This window comes from Macrobrachium nipponense, chromosome 42 (genome assembly GCF_015104395.2).
Source record: "Macrobrachium nipponense isolate FS-2020 chromosome 42, ASM1510439v2, whole genome shotgun sequence".
NCBI lineage: Eukaryota > Metazoa > Arthropoda > Malacostraca > Decapoda > Palaemonidae > Macrobrachium > Macrobrachium nipponense.
In genome coordinates, this window is record NC_061103.1 from 18,068,843 (window position 1) to 18,087,721 (window position 18,879).

The 18,879-nt window shown below is 36.4% G+C and overlaps 3 non-coding genes across 3 annotated transcripts; 2 read left to right on the forward strand and 1 right to left on the reverse strand.

The window, feature by feature from the left end:
* Window positions 1-666: 666 nt before the first annotated feature.
* Trnai-aau (transfer RNA isoleucine (anticodon AAU)) lies at window positions 667-740 on the forward strand. The gene has a single exon. It is a non-coding gene; the product is annotated as a tRNA-Ile (tRNA).
* Window positions 741-1,171: 431 nt separating this feature from the next.
* Trnai-aau (transfer RNA isoleucine (anticodon AAU)) lies at window positions 1,172-1,245 on the forward strand. Its single transcript has one exon. It is a non-coding gene; the product is annotated as a tRNA-Ile (tRNA).
* Window positions 1,246-1,957: 712 nt separating this feature from the next.
* On the reverse strand, window positions 1,958-2,031 carry Trnai-aau (transfer RNA isoleucine (anticodon AAU)). Its single transcript has one exon. It is a non-coding gene; the product is annotated as a tRNA-Ile (tRNA).
* Between the last annotated feature and the right edge of the window lie 16,848 nt (window positions 2,032-18,879).

Here is an 18,879-nt window from a genome sequence, read left to right on the forward strand (position 1 = left end):
ATATATAAAGATGACATTTGTGCCAAAAAGCATAGCATGCTATTTGGCATAAGAAAACAGACGCATCTATGAATATGAAATAAAGCTGAAAAAATGGTTTCTTGCTATTACTGCTCTAGTTAAAAACGCTATGATAAAATATAAAAAAAATATTAAATTTGTGCCAAAAAACCATGGCATACTCAACCTCAACCTTATATATAAATAAGAAAACAGACGCTTAAACAAAATATATAAAAAGATGCTATTTGTGGCAAAAGGCAGAGAATGCTCAGAACCTTATATGTTAAATAAGAAAAGAGACTCATCTACGAATAAATAAGTCTTATAACAAAATAGTAACATAAAAACTTTGCGACGTCAACAGCAGAAGTACTGAAAACAAGTGCTTATCCCTTTCCGGTGGGAGCAAGTTTTAAGTACTCACAAGGACTGCGCAATTTTCAGTAATTTGAAGTTAACATCTAACATAAAATTACACATCAAAATAACGCTCTCACAGACATATAATAATCAAATGAATGAATAATTATAAATCATCCAGCGCCATGACTTTAATACACACCGAGAGAACAAACCGCTCTCTCTCTCTCTCAGGGCAGGTAAGATAATCTTGGCGTCTGAATCATGAGAAGCGCTCAGCATCTCCCATCCCATGATACCATCGGCCTGTTAGCTCAGTTGGTTAGAGCGCCGTGCTAATAACGCGGATGTCGTGGGTTCGATCCCCATACGGGCCAAGTGGAATACATTTTTTCACCCACGGTCGATCCCCAAAGCAGACGAAGAAAGGAGAGGTATGGGCATGTTTGTTCAGAATCCATGTGAACAAAGTGATTATTCTGTTAATTGCAGATGAAACTGAGGGAAATATGAAATTTGAATATATATATATATATATATATATGTCTTCCTATCACATCACCGTGATTCACATACATGCATTAAGCTACAAATGTCCTTTAATATACAATTTGCTCTACCTCGGAATTAACATATTTTCATATATGTTAACTGAATTTTTAGTTGATAATAATTTTGTCCTCTCGTGGGTTTGAACCACCGCCCAGCAGACTAAGGAGAAATCAGGACTTCAGCGACACTATCGATTTGTTGGCCGAGTCGATAACGTCACTGAAGTCCTGATTTCTCCTCCTCTTTTGCTCCCATTGGCCTGTTAGCTCAGTTGGTTAGAGCGCCGTGCTAATAACGCGGATGTCGTGGGTTCGATCCCCATATGGGCCAAGTGGAATGCTTTTTTTCACCCACGTTTGATCCCCAAAGCAGACGAAGAAAGGAGAGGTATGGGCATGTTTGTTCAGAATCCAGCATGACACTGTTGAAGTGACATTGAACAAAGTAATTGTTGTGTTAGTTGCAGATGGAATGTAGGGAATGCATTAAGCTACAAAAGTCCTTTAATATCCAATTCACTCTACTGTGGGGGAATATTTTAGTTGTTAATCATTTTATCCTCTCGTCGGCTCGAACCAGCACCCAGTGGACAGAGGAGAAATCAGGACTCCAGTGATGTTATCGACTAATATTCCCCCACAGTAGAGCGAATTGAATATTAAAGGACTTTTTTAGCTTAATGCATTCCCTACATTCCATCTGCAACTAACACAACAATTACTTTGTTCAATGTCACTTCAACAGTGTCATGCTGGATTCTGAACAAACATGCTCATACCTCTCCTTTCTTCATCTGCTTTGGGGATCAAACGTGGGTGAATAAAAGTATTCCACTTGGCCCGTATGGGGATCGAACCCACGACATCCGCGTTATTAGTTTCATATTTCCCTCAATTCCATCTGCATCAAAGAACGATCACTCTGTTCACATGTCAGGTCACCAGTGTCATGGTGAATTCTGAACAAACATGCCTACATGTACCTCTCCTTTAACAACCTGCTTCATGGATTGAACGTGGGGGGTACAAAAAAGTACTTCACTTGGCCCGTATGGGGATCGAACCCACAACATCCGCGTTATTAGCACGACACTCTAACCAACTGAGCTAACAGGCCAATGGGTGGTAGTAGCTCAGTTGGATAGAGTGCCGTGCTAATAATGCGGATGTCGTGGGGTCTTCGATCCCATACGGGCCAAGTGAAGCACTTTTTTGTACCCCCCACGTTCAATCCATGAAGCAGGTTGTTAAAGGAGAGGTATATATGGGCATGTTTGTTCAGAATCCACCATGACACTGGTGACCTGACATGTGAACAGAGTGATTGTTCTTAGATGCAGATGGAATTGAGGGAAATATGAAACTATATATATATATATATATATATATAGGTATTTATGTTTTCACATTGCCTCGCCTCCCCAGAAATCGAAATTTACTTTATTTGCTAGAAGAGCAGCCATTTTACCCCCACTTTTACGAATTGGGGGATAAACATTTCCGTCCTGCCCCAAAGATAGGGCTTATAAAGCCGTTAACGACTAGAGACCTAGTGTAGGATAAGAAGGACAGGTCGTAGGGATTATATGGGCTGCTGGGTAGGCTTTAGGGAGTCCTAGCCTAAGACCTCTTTTCCCACAACTATGTGCTGGCTGTGTTTTGCATATTCCAGACAATGCCACAGGCTGTGCTTGAACCGAGGTCCCCCGCGAATGCCCTGACCTCGTCCTCACTCATTCTTAGGTCCTGTAGCGGTCAGATGTGTCCGCCACGGACTTGTTGTCAGACACTTTGTTCCTCATCGCTGGTTGGAGCCCTCATCAGACATCAAGCTACATGCGCAAGCCAACTAAGGTACGTCTCGAAAGTGCAAATTTCAACAAGCCCCTATCTTTCCAAGACGAATCTTGCTGTTTTCTTTTCAAATTTCAATTTTCTCACTTCTCCAATGAACATCCTTTTGTCAACCCTCGTAAGCACATGTCACCCCTGTGACTTGTCCAAGATTAAGAAGATCTTCATTGAGGTATTTATTTAAGCACTAGAGTCTTCCGCTTGTGTGAGATTAAGGATAAATACCCTCCATAGTGCATTAGCCGTAAATGTTGTGCAAGAAGTCTTTGTTTTTATGTTGTGTGTAATTTGGAATTCATTTCCAGATTGCCAACTGCCAACTTCATGCATCCCAGCCTCCTTGGCAGCGCTTAATTACCTGAAATCATCACTTTGGAAACCAGCTTTGCAATGAATGTTGAATTCGGCCATTTTCTCATATTGTGAATAAGAGAGTAATTTCAGACAGTACACGGCGCTCTTTCCACGTGGCCCATATGCCGTTCAGTTATCTCAGGCCGGTCAATGTTTTTCTTTGTAAATAAATTTAGTTTAGATCTATCGGCTGAGTTTCCATGGTGAACTTTAAAGCATATAACAATCCCATGACTCAAGGTAAGCTGTAAGCGCTTCATTTTCCTCTTTATCTTTTTCAACAAGGTTCAAAAATTCAATTCAAAAGAACCAATCCAAGAACCTCCACACGTAAACGTATATATATATATTATATATATATATATATATATATATATATATATCTATATATATATATATATATATAGTATGTATGTATGTATGGTTATGATATTTGATATGCATTGAGCTACAGATGTCATTTAATATCCAATTCGCTCTACCTCGGAAATTAATATTATTTTCATACATGTTAACCAAAGTGAAATTTTTTAGTTGATAATAATTTCGTCCTCTCGTGGGTTCGAACCAGCACCCAGCGGACAGAGGAGAAATCAGGACTTCAGCGACGTTATAGACTTGTTGGCCGAGTCGATGACGTCACTGAAGTCCTGATTTCTCCTCTGTCCGCTAGGCGCTGGTTCGAACCCACGAGAGGACGAAAGTAATATCAATAAAAAATTCCCCTTTGGTTAACATATATGAAAATATAATAATCCGAGGTAGAGCGAATTGGATATTAAAGGACATTTGTGGCTTAATGCATATATATATATATATATATATATATATATATATATATATATATATATATATATATACATATATATCTATATATATATATATATATATATATATATATATACTATATATACATATATATTATATATATATATATCATATATATTAATATATATATATATATATATATATACGTACATATATACACTATAATTATTTTTTATTAGATATCACATCATAACTGAAAACGAGAGTCCCTCGATGAGGTAGTACTCCCTGCAGCCCCCACAACTCCCCCCAACTCCATCCATCAATCATATTTCGTTTCGTCTTTCGTTCAGACACACTGCAGCACTAGTGTTTAACGTTGATGGGTTTCATACAACGTGACTTCGGCGAGACAGGCAATCAGGTACTGGAACAATGATAATTGCATCTTTTGAAACCTATCTTTCTTTTTTCTTCTTTTTCTACAAGATGCTGTATCTTATACATCTTACAAGTAAGGCGATTATCATCTTTAGAAATGGTTCATCATGAATGTTATTAGAGAGAGAGAGAGAGAGAAGAGAGAGAGAGAGAGAGAGAGAGAGAATTTTCTCCTCCAGAATCTGGATATGACCTTAAAACATAAATCAGATACATATGAACTTGATTTTTTTCACGAGGTGCAACACATTAAGAGGTCCAAAAATGACCAAAATGTATGTACATTTTGTTGATATACATAATTCCTTTCTGAACTGGAGCCTGGCCAGCACTCAATATTCTAATACAATATCTTTCACCCATAAAATCAGGAGGTCGACATAGAGGTCTCATATTACCTACCAACCTTTTTGCTATTGGGAATCTGGGTATAGCAACGAACCAAAAATTTGATCGTATGATTATCATCATCTGAAGTTTTCGGAAAAGGAGCCAAGCAAAATCAACATTATATGCACAAATATATATTGTATATAATATAAATTTCTGACTCACATCAGTATCGAACCCAGGTCTCTCAAGAGAAAGACGAGACCACTGCCAACCAGGCCACACAAGTCAGAAAGCACATTTGAATTTATTAAGTACCATTGTACCTAAGGCTTTACCTGGGGCAGCCTAACTGCCTTGCATACCAGCCAGTTTTCCTCAGCTTCCCTGCTCAGCAGTGACCCAATTGACAGCATTTCATTCGAATTACCTTTTCCGCGTGAATATGATAGAAATAATCAACACACAATCACGCGTGGAACAGATATAAAGTTCTGACCCACGTTGGGATTGAACCAAGGTTTTTCAATTGAAAGTCGTGGGTTTGATCCTGATGTGATTTTTATATATACATATATATATATATAATATATATATATATATATATTATATATATATATCATATATATATATAGTATATATATTTATATATATATATATATATATATATAGATACTATATATATATATATATATATATATATATATATATATATATATATACGTATATATATATATTAGACTTCATGAGACAGGATGGTTTAAAGAATCTGGACTATAAACCATCCTGCCTTCTTGAAGCTTAACACGAGTATGAATATATATACTGAAGCCTGTCGTTTGTGTGACCATTTTGTGATTGTAGAGAGAGAGAGAGAGAGAGAGAGAGAGAGAGAGAGAGAGAGATATATATATATATATATATATATATATATATATATATATACTATATATATATATATATATATATATATATGGTTAGTAATCATACACTTTTTTTTACCACAGCAACAAAATGTATAGATTGGATGCCTGACCGGGGGTCGACTCACGGACCTTGCAAACGCAAGACCAGCGCTTTAACACTGAGGTACGACACTCGTTTATATACAGAGAAGAAGATTGTTATACTTCCGGTAGAATCTACCTTTTCCAAACAATAGAAAGAGATACTTTTTCATATGCAGTGACCTCGGCTCTACTTCTGGTTTTAATAATCCGGACAAGGACTTTTTTTTGGCTTGTTTGTACCTAATTTTTTAACATTAATAATATGCAATGCATAAAGACACAAACACATATCTATATCATTCTTGTTAAACTACTGGTCGCTTCTACCGGTTATATAGGCGTTCCTGTAATTGCTACAATATTTTTTCAACTACTTCACACGTATTTTGGATACGCTTATCGCTCAAAGTTTATATCAGAGACGGGAAAAAAGATCTATCATATCCCGTGGCAGGAATCGAAACCACATTCATCATAAAATAAGAAAGACCGAAAGGGGATATTTATGCGAAACTTATTGCCTGGTAGCGTAAGGAGTAGGATAAAGGGTGATTGTGCTGATGATTTGAATGCAAAGTTATTGAGAATGGAGCGTTTTTGAAATATTTTCAGAGCATACTTTGACTTCTGGGAATACACGATTTCATAAGAAGAATATTCATGCGTATACTTGGAATATACAGTAGATGTAATAGCATGATTGCAAGCGGGTAAAATATAAATTTTCACATCTTTTCAAAAACTGAATGGATACTTGATTACATAAACAAGTCATTTAGTTCTACTTCATTTAAATTTTCGTTATGATCCTTGGGAAGTCTTGTGCGTGACCAGGTTGCAACATATTAACTTCAGTTGTTACCAAGAGGTAAGCTGGTTCTCTCAATTGACAGTAACAATATGCAAAAATTTATCCTTTGGGGCAGTGAATAGATTAGTGTTTAACAATGGTGAAAATCATGTCTTTCAGTGAGGTACCATCAAGAAAATGTTTATTGTAATTTGATGTTTATGTAATTGTGGTCTAGTGTTGTTTTTGGACAGCAGTACTGTATGTGTCCCTTGGAGTCCCATTGGTTTCTTGGGAGTATGGTAGGATACTTAAGCAGAAGCTTTGATTTCCTGTAGGACTTTTAAGCAGAAGCTTTGATTTTCTGTAGGATTTTTTAGCAGAGGCTTTGATTTCCTGTAGGACTTTTAAGCAGAAGCTTTGATTTCCTGTAGGACTTTTAAGCAGAAGCTTTGATTTCCTGTAGGACTTTTAAGCAGAAGCTTTGATTTCCTGTAGGATTTTTAAGCATAAGCTTTGATTTCCTGTAGATTTTTAAGGAAAGACTTTTGGATTTCCTGTTTTAAGGATTTTTTAGAATAAGCCTTTGATTTTCCTGTAGGAGGTTTTAACCTTTGATTTTCTGTAGGATTTTTTAAGCAGAAGCTTTGATTTCCTGTAGGATTTTTAAGCTGAAGCTTTGATTCCCTATGTCTCTTGAATTTCTGCTGCTCCTCACTCAAAGATGACCGATAGGTATGGGCCTGGAAGCAATTCAGACGTTCCAGGAACAAAGGGTAGTGTTTGACAAGAGTCACTTATACAGCCTTCAATACGACGGTGACTCATGACATCGGTAGAGAAACGGTGGTGTCCCGGTCTTTGTCTTATTGCTGAATATTCGTTTGATGCCTTGTTAGCAATACCGTTTTCCGGTTCCGCTTGTGAGATAAAGGACTGGCTGTTTCTTCATCATATCTCATTATTGTTCGAGCTTTTTTGGATTTCTTATTTTCCATCTGGGCTTGCGAATTGGATTCACTGAGAAACTGGTTTACAACTTTTTCTATTTTGGTTTTGGTCACTGGTTCCTACAGTTGGATGGACTTGTAGACAAAAACCTACAGTTGGATGGACTTGTAGACAAAAACCTACAGTTGGATGGACTTGTAGACAAAAACCGACTGTTGGATGGACTTGTAGACAAAAACCTACAGTTGGATGGACTTGTAGACCAAAACCTACAGTTGGATGGACTTGTAGACAAAAACCTACAGTTGGGATGGAAAAACTTGTGACCAAAACCTACAGTTGGATGGGACTTTGTTAGAACAAAAACCTACCAGTTGGATGGGGAAACCCTTGTAGACAAAAACCGCACTGTTGGATGGAACTATTGTTAAGACAAAAAACCTACAGTTGGATTTGGAGCTTGTAGTAACCAAAACCTACAATTGGAGGACTTGTTAGACAAAAACCTAACCAGTTGGATGGAAACCTGGTTAGACAAAAACCGACAGATTTCGGAGTGGAACTTGTTAGACAAAAACAACCCTACAGTTGGTTGGACTTGTAGACCAAAAAACCACTTGTTGGATTGACTTGTGGACAGGAAAAACCTACAGTTGGATTGGACTTGTAGACCAAAAACTACAGTGGATTGATTGTAGCAAAAAACCTACAAGTTGGATGGCCTTGTGAACCAAAAACCACCAGTTGGAGGACTGTAGACGGAAAAAAACCTACAGTTGGATGGACTTTGTAGCAAAACCTAACATTGGATGGACTTGTAGACCAAAACCTACAGTTGGATGGACTTGTAGACAAAAACCGACTGTTGGATGGACTTGTAGACAAAAACCTACAGTTGGATGGACTTGTAGACAAAAACCTACAGTTGGATGGACTTGTAGACAAGAACCTACAGTTGGTGGACTTGTAGACAAAAAACCGGGCACTTGTGATTGGACTTGTAGACAAAAAACCCTACCGAGGTTGGATGGAAAAATCTTGTAAGGACAAAAAACTTACAGGTTGTGACCTTGTAGGGACAAGAAAACCTACAGTGGATGGACTTGTTAAAAGACAAAAAACCGACTGTTTGGATGGACTTTTAGACAAAAACCTACAGTTGGATGTACTTGTAGACAAGAACCTACGTTTGGATGTACTTTAGACAAAAACCTATAGACAGTTGGGTGGCTTGTAGACAAACCTAAGTTTAGGTTTGGGTACTTGTAGACAAACTACAGTTGGGTGGACTTGTACGACAAAACCTACAGTTTGGTGAACTTGTATACCAAACCTACAGTTGGATGGACTTGTAGACAAAAACCTACAGTTGGGTGGACTTGTAGACAAAAACCTACAGTTGGGTGGACTTGTAGACAAAAACCTACAGTTGGGTGGACTTGTAGACAAAAACCTACAGTTGGATGGACTTGTAGACAAAAACCTACAGTTGGATGGACTTGTAGACAAAAACCTACAGTTGGATGGACTTGTAGACAAGAACCTACAGTTGGGTGGGACTGTAGACAAAACCTACGGTTGGGTGGACTTGTAGACAAAAACCTACAGTTGGATGGACTTGTAGACAAGAACCTACAGTTGGGTGGACTAGTAGACAAAAACCTGAGAGTAATCCACGGACCTAGCAAACGAGAGCTAAGTGCTACACCATGTTGCCTACTTTGGCTGATTACATCTTGTTCCAGAGAGATGTCTGGGGGTCGCTTCTTCTTTATGCCTATAACAGCAGAATGCACTTAAATCGAGTCCAGATACCAAATAAACTAGGCCACCAGACCTAATTCGTTTGACACCATGTGCAGCTAAAAGGGACGAATTTCAAATTAGGCGTTAAGGAGAAATTTTTGTGATTTCCGTAAAATCCACAACGAACATATTTGAATTCTAACTTCATCTAACCACAACTGGATTCCAAAAAGGAAAGAAACATACAGCATTATAGCCTCTTAGATAACGGAATTAACGACGAAATAAGAAGTCGCCAATTTCCATAATCTTTTAAAACTCCTCAAACGAAAACCACCAGATTTCCATAGCATCTCCGAATCTCCTGCCACCTAGCGTAAGTGTCTCTCTCTCACTCAAATGAAAACCGTCCAATTTCCATAATCTTTTCCAGATTTCCATAGCATTTCCAGATCTACTCTCCTCCTCCTCCTCCTCCTATCCCCGCCTCCTCCTCCGTGCTTCCTTGAGTCTCGTCCGACGATAAAACGATATCTGTTCATCGGTCTGAGGCTTCGCGCTCGAATTCTGAGGGACCCATTCGGTCATTTTTATTAGCTGACAAGATGCCTGTTACCGGAATAACCCCCGGATTTAATGGCTTCGGTTTTATTCGAGGCGACTTTACGAGGCATATATTTCTTCTCGATATAATCGCCGAAATATTTCTCTCATATTTCCTCTCTCTCTCTCTCTCTCTCTCTCTCTCTCTCTCTCTCTCTCTCTCTCCTGGGACGGGATTTGCGAAATGCGGCGGTCACAGACGTTATATACATATATATATATATATATATATATATATATATATATATATATATATATATATAGTTGTATGCACACAGTATATAATTATATACATTATGTATAACATATACATGTATAAATCATCATATATAATTTTATAAATAGTATATATATATATATATATATATATATAATATATATATAGATATATTTATATATATATAATAATATATAATATATATATATATATATATATATATATATATATGTATATATATATATTATATATATATAAGTTGTATGTTTATAGTATATAATTATATACATTATGTATACATACATATAAACATAAATATTTATATAAATCTCATATAAATATTTATATATAGTATATATATATATATATATATATATATATATATATATATATATATATATATATATTATACTTAAACATAGAACGTATAAAAACATTTCTCAGCTTAAAATCTTCGATTACTATTACAAACAACTAGTCGTTCACAAGGCGTTGTATCGAAGCGAAAAAAAAAAGAAGTTAACTAACTAGCTAGAGATACAGAAAGGAAAGAGGGAGAGAGAGAGAGAGAGAGAGGCGGTTTTTCTGAAACCCTTTTAGCGAGAAAACTAGCATGGCTATTATATCCGCGGTCACCCAGCATATTAGTGTGGCGAGTGTGTGGTTGTGAGATATTCGTCCGGAGCCAGTTTTCCCGTCCTAGTCTCTCTCTCTCTCTCTCTCTCTCACAGTTCGCCCTGTCATTCGTGGCCAGTTCGAAAATCCGGATTCACAACGACCCGACTCCAACCAAGCCCCAGCCCTCCACCAAAACCACCCCCTTCCCGCTAACCACCCCCCCCCCCCCCCACAATTCCAGTCTTTCCATTCTTTCTCTTCTAATATATACAACGCTGCTATTCACCTCAAATATCTCTCTCTCTCTCTCTCTCTCTCTCTCTTTCTTTCGGGTTAGACGGCGCGACGAGAGCTTATGTTGTTAGTGTTGCTAGAAGAATTTTTTTATTTTTTTTATTTTTTAGTTCATTTATCCGATATTCGCAAAGATTCGTACGTGTGGAAACAGTGGGAAATAGGTGTGTATTTGTGTATGTGTGTTTGTGTGTGTGTGCTTTTATTTATATATATATATATATATATATTATATATACATATATATATCTATATATATAATATATACATTAATATATATATATATATATTATCTATATATATAATATTTTATTATTTATAAATAAATACCCACACACTCACACATTATGTATTATATATGAGTCATATCACATTACCGTGATTCATATACATACATCGCGCTACAACAATTGTCCTTTAATACCTAATTCGCTCTACCTCGGAATTAATATATCTTTATGTATGTTAACCGAAGAAGAATTTTTTTACTCGATAAGAAATTCGTCGGCTCACGAATTTCTTAAAGACTAAAAAAATTCCCCTTCGGTTAACATATATGAAAATATATTAATTCCGAGGTAGAGCGAATTAGGTATTCAAGGCATTTGTAGCTCGATGTGTGATATATATATATATATAATATATAATATATATATATATATATATAATATATATGCATAATAATACATTATATATATAACATATACATATATTATATTGTATAATTTTATATACATATATCTTATATATAAATATATATAATATAATATATATATATACATATATATATATATATATATATATATATATATATATATATATATACATAATATATATATATATACTATATATATATTATATATTATATACATACATTTAATTATAAATTATATTTATATAATAATTTATATATATATTTATATATATATATATATATATATATATATAGATATATATATATATATATATATATATATATATATATATATTTATATCATATATATAGATATATATAATATTTATATTATATTATCTATATATATATCTATTATATATCATATATATATATCTATATCTATATATATATATAATCTGTCTTTTCCTCTTACAGGGATTGGTTTCCAAGAGTGTAAACCTTCCAGTTTTTTTAACAATTATTTTGGAAAAGAGGTTGTTAGCCCTCCGTCCTTCACCAACATGGATGCGACCCACCGTATTGACTAACAACCAAGCACATAATTCATTGCTTTCATTAAGAAGGTCACTGTGGATCACTCAGGAGACGGATTGCTGCAAAAAAAAAAAAAAAAAAAAAATCTAATTCACTGTAGAAATTTTTTTCTAACTCGTATGCTGTTTTTTTTTTTTTTTTTTTTTTTTTTATAAAAAAAACTATCCTCTTGCAATTGCCACTTGACACATCGTCAATATTTATGTTTCTTTTGCTCTCTTATAAACGTCAGAAGGTTATACTCAAGTGTTAACAGATTCTCAAATTTTGTCATTTTTTTTTCGTAAATATAGTAGATCTCTTATCGTTCGCTTTTTATCGCAGACTTTTATCTAATGATCATCAAGAGAGAAAAAAAAAAAAAAAAAAATATATATATATATATATATAATATATATATATATATATATATATATATATATATATAAAATATCGGAATTCTATGCACACCTTCATGCAATCATCAGAAAAGGTGTTGGAATAAAGAACCTTTTTCGATATAAACAATTATTTCATTTTTCTTGTCCTGTTCAGAGATGGTTCTCTTTACCGAAACTTGTTGAACAAAAGTCTTATATGGCAACGACCCTAAAATTTTGAGAACGTGAAAAGCCTCTCTTTTTGTTTTCTGATACCCATCTTTAAAACTGAGTTTATTTGAATAGGTGTTTTTAAAATAACTTTTGATTACAAATAAACGCTGCAATTTGGAATAAAGCTCTTCAAAGGATATTAATAAATTTACTACTGATCCAAAAAGGGTAAACTTTAGTCTAACAAAAGCTTGGCATCCTGGCAAATCCTTAGTTTTACATATACAAAAATTTAATTCCACAAGGGTAGTAATAATAATCATCATCATTATTACTACTGTTATTATTCCTACTAGAACCAGCAACAACAATAACAGTGAGAATGAATGAAAAGAATTGTGTGTAAGAGAGAGAGAGAGAGAGAGAGAGAGAGAGAGAGAGAGAGATTCCATGGTGGCGTAAGACATTCCTAGAGACAGCTGTGTGATCCACCGTGACTATAAGCATAATGCAACACTTGGGTTTATGACAATGACTGGGCCCCATTTTCCCCCCCTCTCCCCCGTCCTTTCCAGCTTTTCCAACTCCTGTTAGAAGAGGAAGAAGAAGAAGACGAAGAAGAAGAAGCAGGCTACATAGGCCTACCTGCCTACCACCTCCACCACCACCACCACCACCCTTTGAGTCTATGCGAGGCGGAGAATGCGGTTAGGTCATTCAACACCGAGTTAGTCCCGAACTGGTGTTGGTCAAGGGAAACTTCCAACGATAATCATGCCTTCGGACCTCAGTTCTGACCGCAAGTCCACCACTACCACGCCGCCCACTACTGCTACACTACCTTAATTCTCCTCCCCTTTCTTATCCTCTCCAATAGGCCGTTGGGGACCCTGGTGTGGCACTGCAAGTCTCGCGAGACCAGATGACTCATAAACTAACCAGCGGCGGACGGGAGAATGCCTCGGGGAAATAGCCTGTCACAGGACTTCCTGGCAACTTTGGAGAAGCCAAGAATTTACAGAATGACGGGGAGAAGCGAATCGGTGATTTCAGACAAAACCAACTACGGCACAAGATATACTACTACTACTACTACTGCTACTACTACTAATGATTTCTTTCCCGTTGACTCAAGAATAATGAAGAACTATATTAAACTAAAACGCCACGAGTGAGTTCATTACTTTCACGTATCTCAGGACCAATTTTGGCAGAGCCCCAAAAGAACTATTAGGCTGCCCATTTTGGCATAAAGAGGAAAGATTTCTAAGCGTTCAGAACACAGCTTGTTAAACAGTCACCCAAAAACAACGACTACCAATCATCCAAAGACAATACTAATTATCTCTAGTCAATATTCCAACGTATGAAGGTGAATGTAGATCGTTTACTTGCTTCTCTACCAGATCAGGGTCATAACTGCTTCAAATACGATCGGGCATTTACGTAAAAAACTGATGCAATGAAAGTTGCAGGAAGAAAGTTGCAAACATAATTGAGCTGTGTACTTAATGAATTGGTAGCAAGTATATCTTCCCTTTACTTTTACAGTATACTTAATCGATTAACCTCGCGCTAAAATCTAAAAAATGCTTATCACCCGCCTGGCGTAAAAATATGCTAATATTGACTGTACGCACCTAACCTTGAGGGAAAGAATGATTTTTCTGTAAATACAAATTCATTACGACCTCATGGCCTGATTCTTGGTTACGTGGTATTCCAAGATATAATTTTCGCAATTCGAGTTACTTATTTTTATCTTATCAGCTTCTTACAAACTGAGTTATGGGGTATGTGTAAGCATCTACTTTGTGCTTGAAGGCAAACCCATTTTTTCTTTCTTATTTGACAATATGAATTTGTTTCTTTCTTTATGTGATAATATGAATTTGTTTGATTCTTAAATGACAATATGAATTTGTTACTTTCTTATATGACACTATGAATTTATATCATTCCCCACCAAAAGACCTCTCATTACGATGTCAATATGCAATATCCAAGCCTCTATATTTTCTATCTTTGGTACTTTGTGTCAAGACTCTTTTCTCGGACTTTCTTTCTTTAAAAGCCCTTAAAAGCACAATTTCAAAAAATCCTTCGGAACTTTGTCTGGACGAATCCTTCCGGTTCTTGGCACTTAAACATCCATTAGTCCAGACATCTAAAAACCCTTGATGACAAGGTCTTTGAATGTCCTTCAGGATTGACATTGTAAACATTTTTATGCTCCGTTCTCAGGAACAAACTTGTGAGGAAAATATTTCATAAATTTATATAGGACCTTCTTACTCCGTTCTCTAAGCAACAATGACGCCCCCTTCCCAGATGTAGGACTGTTCTCAAAAACATCCTCAGATCTCTTTTTGTAAATCTCTTTCAGGATCTCGTTTTTTATGAACACCTTTCAGATTAAAGCTTTCTAAATGCCTTCTGTTACCTCCTCCTCCATTTCCGTATTGTGTTAGCCCTAAATCCCATTCTTTAACGTAGCACAGAAGTGTGGGGTCTTTGTGTATTTCATTATTTTTCGTTTTTACTCTGGGACACACTCCTTCATCTGAACCCAATTTTTTGTGTGCTATGCCATCGCTTCTTCAGTCGTTCCCTGAAGGAATCTTCGTCCTCTGGAAGTGTCTCCTACTCACTTCCTCAAAACTGCTTTCTCTATGTCGCCCCCGGGATTCACAATAAATGGGTTTCCTCTCGGTTGGAACCCAGAAATTTATCAAGGGTTAGGCCGGAAACAGAGTGACTGTAGTTGCGAATAACGGGAACAATGATATTCTTTGTCAGGACACATTCCACACACTTGTATAAAAGTGGCCTTGCATAAAAAAAATCTAAAAAGAATGTTGATGATGTCAATATTTAGGCAAACAGGGAAGAAAAAAAATATAGGTGAATGCATTACATACATAGAAAAATATACACGAATTAAAATGTAAAATCACCGACGATCTTCAAGACGAAAAAACATAACACATCAGACTATATAAAATTATAGGATTTATATTAGTAATTCAAATGAAAAGATTAACAAAATGCGTCTAAGTAGCAGCAGTAGTAGTATTAATAAGAAAACAATAATAATAATAACACATTTATGTAAAATAATCATGCAATAAATTAGCATGTGTGTCCTGATTGTGGAAATGTTTTTAAAAAAATTATAAATAGCGAGAAAAGGCCAGTCAGTAAAACTCAGAAATAAAAATCCAAAACCGAAGATTTCAAATATGTGTAAATAACAAACCCGCATGATAAAGCGGTCAAGAGAACGAGAAGCCAACCCTTTCACTAAAAAAACAAAAAAAAAAATACAAAACTGACTTCGTCACAATGCTACCAAGAGAGCCGCCTGAAAAGTATAATCGGTCCCCCGCCATTGGGGGCGGGGGGGGGATAGGTCGAGCCCCTGATGAAGAGGAGAGATATACAGGGCGATAGGGATACGTAAATTTGAGATGATCAGATAGGGAGACAGGTAGGGCTCAGGTAAATGGGTGAGAGGCAGCCGATACAGTCAGGTGGATCTCGGGATATGATCTCTTGATTAGGCCGACCGGAAAAAGAAAATGAGAGAAAGTCAGATGGAAAGCGATGTAGGAAGGTTAATGCAATTACCAAGGATGTGATGCATTTTCTAAATACGAACAGAGACGGTTCAAAGTGCAGTGTGTGCCAGCCATTTTGCAATATGCCACACGGGTATTATCTGCCGATGAAATCGAAACGGAAACAAGGAAATATAAAATAGGATTTAAGGAGGACATTGATAACAAAACTACCCTAGAGAGAGAGAGAGAGAGAGAGAGAGAGAGAGAGAGAGAGATAAAGTATACATTCAGCCTTATTAAGGGTGGATATGACTGTGATACAAGGTTGCAGACAATGAAGATTTGCCGAGTGTATTAAGATGACGAGAACGTAATAATGTCGAATACTGCAAAAACATTCATTATTCAGCCTTTACTTTACCCACGCACGCACGCACAACACACACACACACACACACACACACACACACACATATATATATATATATATATATATATATATATATATATATATATATATATATTAATATATATATATATTATATATCACTGATTACCATATACATTTGTTCTAGTCACACTGACTTCTTAAAACTCTTGATTTCCTCACACTTTTTGTATCCCCTTTTCACTACAAGCCTTGGATCCAGAAGGGAAACAACTGAAGAACTCTGCCTTACTTTACCGATGGCTTCTAATAGTAAGCTTGTCCAAAACGTGTGAATAGATTGAAGCGCCACGCATTCATTGTGGCTAAGTTAAGTATATCTTTGTTTAACCAGACCACCGAGATGATCAACCGCTCTAGTCCTACGGCTGGCCCGAAGGATTAGATATTTTCACGTGGCTAGGAACCAATTGGTTACCAAGCAACGGGACCTACAGATTATTGTGGGATCCGAACCACATTATATCGAGAAATGAATTTCTAATCTCCAGAAATAAATTCCTCTGATTCCACGTTGGCAGAGCAAGGAATCGAACTCGGAGTGCCGAATCGGTAGGCAAGCATGTAAACCACTCGTCCAACAAGGAACTATTCATTGTGGCAAATATATATATATATATATATATATATATATATATATATATATATATATATAGAGAGAGAGAGAGAGAGAGAGAGGAGAGAGAGAACGAGAGAGAGAGAGAGAGAGAGAGATTTGAATGGAAACGGCTGGATTAAATTAGATGTGCGCACGATTGCAAGCTATAATAAGTATTATTCAGATAAATACAATGCAAACATATGGAATAAGACGCGAAAACACATATAAACGATAAACAAATTGAATTATACAGAATCACAGGGACAGAAACATACTCATCACAAACTCCTACTTAAAAACTTAAATCTAAAAAGCCAAAACGCAACAAAATTTTTTTTAAAATTATGTCGAATGCGTTTGCAAAAATCTAATAAAATCCCTTAATAGAGCGCCTCATAACTACTTAGAAAATGTTCGTAATACGTAAAAATAATTAGAATCAATAGAAATGGTCTTCGGCAAAACGAAAGTTTTTAAAAGCAGGCTTGAATTCTTCCTCGAATGGTGGAAAGGTTTTATACTAAGCCTACGTAACAAGGGTGGGGGGGGGGGGGGGGGGGTGTGGAGGAAAAAGGTCTTCCAATTACGCACCGATAATGTGTCTCTTTGGATGTCCGTAATGAGGCGCGAAGACTGAGGCTACCGATCCTATACTTGAACAATGAAGTATAAGGTTGAGGGTGCGGATAGTAAAAAGGGGGAGGGGGGATGGGGGGGGGCAAGAAGGGGTTTGGGAAGTAGGGGTTGGGTTTAGAGTTAGGTATTACTGGGCTGCAGAATGTATACATACTGTAACACTGTCCACCAAATACTAAAGAGATGGGCGGGTGAGTGGTTTTTGGGGGCGTCCACGCGATCTTTGGAAAACGAAAACTATGATACATGTGCTTGGGAGCTGAAATTCACAATTTATCATCTTGTGAGTTATGGCCAACCTCATTATACAGGTAAATATTTCCTTATGATCATAGATACTCTATTACTCATGTCTTTATGCAAGACTCAGTAAAAAAAATGGAGCATCATGCCTCTCCAATCCATTTCAAAGAGTTAGCAACAAGTCAGTTTTGTGAAAAACTAATTATCAAACAATGACACTTCATATCAAAATGAATAATGTGGGTTGGGGGAACAGAACAAAATTTAACATCTGTGTTTAACAGAACTTTTTCCTTCCCTGTAGGAGGTCGCTGAATTCCAGACATTTTTTTTTACGTGTATCTATTATTGGTTAGCTATTGTAATAACGGTATTACCTAACTGAGGCTTTTAATCTTTAACAAGGAGAAAGTTCCTCGTTGGGCGAGTGGTTAACGTTCTCGCCTACCGATTCGGTAGTCCCGAGTTCGATTCCCCGCTCTGCCAACGTGGAATCAGAGGAATTTGATTCTGGTGATTAGAAATTAATATCTCCATATAATGTGGCTCGGATCCCACGATAAGCTGTAGGTCCCGTTGCTAGGTAACCGATTGGTTCCTAGCCACGTCAAAATATCTAATCCTTAGGGTCAGCCTAAGGCCGAGTGGTCTGGTTAAACTGAGATATACTTAACAAGGGGAAATGATGACACATTTTGGAGTACACCAAAAACAATCATAAATGCACTGAGAGA